This window comes from Gekko japonicus, unplaced genomic scaffold (genome assembly GCF_001447785.1).
Source record: "Gekko japonicus isolate JY-2015 unplaced genomic scaffold, Gekko_japonicus_V1.1 scaffold498, whole genome shotgun sequence".
In the NCBI taxonomy this organism is placed as follows: domain Eukaryota; kingdom Metazoa; phylum Chordata; class Lepidosauria; order Squamata; family Gekkonidae; genus Gekko; species Gekko japonicus.
In genome coordinates, this window is record NW_015177022.1 from 575184 (window position 1) to 576606 (window position 1423).

The following is a 1423-nucleotide window of genomic DNA, read 5'->3' on the forward strand; positions in this document are numbered from 1 at the left end:
AGAGGAAGAGAAAGAAGAAGACGGAGGAGGCGAAGAAGCCGCCGTCCAACAGAAGGGAGAGGCTGCTCTGCGGCTTGCTGCTCCCGCCCGCGCCTCTTTATACAGCCAGGGAAGCTCTGACGCAGCCAGACGGCTCGAAGACTGGCGTGTGCCAAAGGAGAGACGCGCGGACCTCTGCGCAAAGGGGGAGAAGGCGGGCGCAGCCGCTGGCCGGCCTGTCTGCGTAGCCGCGCCCTTCCGAAAGAGGCAAAGCCCGCAAGAGCCGGGGGCTGTAGATCTGGCAGGCCCGCCCCCCTCCCCTCTCACCCCACAAAAAAAAACCCCGCTGTGCTCTGAAGGCAGACTGAATCCCCAAGTCTCATTATGACTGGTAGTACCACTGAGTGGGTCAATTCTGCGTACTGCGGTGGTGAGAAAGGCCAGCTCCGGGGCTGAAAAATCAGTCAAGACTGTAGCGCCCACGGCTGCTGGGGGAGAGGCGCTCTGGTCAGGTTCAGGCCCATTTCCTTTAAGGATGCTGTAGAGCTGGGAAAGGTGCAGGCTGCAGAATCCAGAGCATCGTTTGGGGCCACCAAGCTGAAGAGGGTTTGCCCTTCCAGCGAGGAAAAGCCTAGAATATAGAGACACGTAGATCTCAGGGACAGTGACGGACAGTGGACTGGGGCAAGCAAAAGGCCCTTCACTCAGTGCATGGATAACTTATGGAACTCCTTGCCACAACATGTAGGGATAGTCACTGGTCTGGGGAGTTTTAAAAGGGGGGAATTAAAATTATGGGATGGTAGACCTTGAAACATAAATGGAGCTTTCATGTTGAGAGACAGTGTACCTTGAGTACCAGTGGCTGGAGGACACCGCTGCGTGAAGACACACACAATCCATGGACTGGCCTCTGCTGGAAACAGGATACTGGACTGGATGGATCTTGGGTCTCACCCATCTTTACTGGGGGGAAGGGAGGGGAAGCTCTCTGGAGCAACAAAGGAACTTCTTGCTACTTTCCTAGCTCAATACCCCTTCTCATCCTGACTGCAATGGCTGTCCTTCCCCATCATTCTCCACTGCCTTGCCTTGGCAGCCAGCCACTCCCTCCTCCCTTGACTTTTCCATCAGGGGGAAAAAGGATGCTATCTCTTGGAAATTTCTTGGAACTTTCTCCTGTCTCTCCCCGATGGGCTAGAGTTGCCAACTCTGGCTTGGGAAATTCCTGGGAAATTTGGGGCAGTGCCCAGGAAAGGCAGAGTTTGGGGAGAGGCAGGAGCTCAGTGGAGCTGTGATACCATAGAGTTCACGCTCCAAAGTTGACGTTTCCTCTTGGGGAAGTGATCTCTTTAGTCTGGAGATCAATGGTAATCCTAGGACAACTCCAGGCCCCAGATGGAGGTTGCCACCCCTACAACAGGGTTGGAGACTTTGTCCCCTC